Genomic DNA, 536 nt, shown 5'->3' with positions numbered 1-536 from the left:
TGCCCCCGTTCGATCCCTTGTACATCCGCCCCCGCCCCTCCCTCCTGCGTGCTCTCTACCATTACCAACATGACCACCGTGCTGCCCACAATGCCGTCGCACCGTGCATTCTATTCTCTCGTCTGGAATCGCGATCCTTTTTTATTTCCTTCGCCGCTAGCTATACCCATCCCCCTCTCACGCTCATTCTCCCCTTCTCCCCTCATTTCCTCTCTCTCTCTCTCTCTCTCTATTCCTCTCTTAGTCTCTCTTTTGTTCTCCTTCCTCCAGTTTTCACTCTTTTCTTCGTTTTTGCCCAATTTCGTCTTACTTCTCTAAACGGCGAATAGTTGGCTATCCTATCCTAAATTCACGAAAGCTGTAAGAAAGTACAAGGCACAGCGCGAGATTTCATTTCGGTATCGCAGGTTATAGTACGCCGATCTATTTAGGCAAGCAGCACGGAGCAATTACTACACAGACGCGACGTAAGACGGCCGGCTAACTTCAGACCAGTGCGTGAGTGGAGTGACGCACGGTCGGTATGGAAGGTTTCC

The sequence above is a fragment of the Habropoda laboriosa genome, unplaced genomic scaffold (genome assembly GCF_001263275.1).
Source record: "Habropoda laboriosa isolate 0110345459 unplaced genomic scaffold, ASM126327v1 scaffold203, whole genome shotgun sequence".
Classification (NCBI taxonomy): domain Eukaryota; kingdom Metazoa; phylum Arthropoda; class Insecta; order Hymenoptera; family Apidae; genus Habropoda; species Habropoda laboriosa.
The sequence above is the reverse complement of the archived record's forward strand: the minus strand, read 5'-3'. Positions refer to the sequence as shown.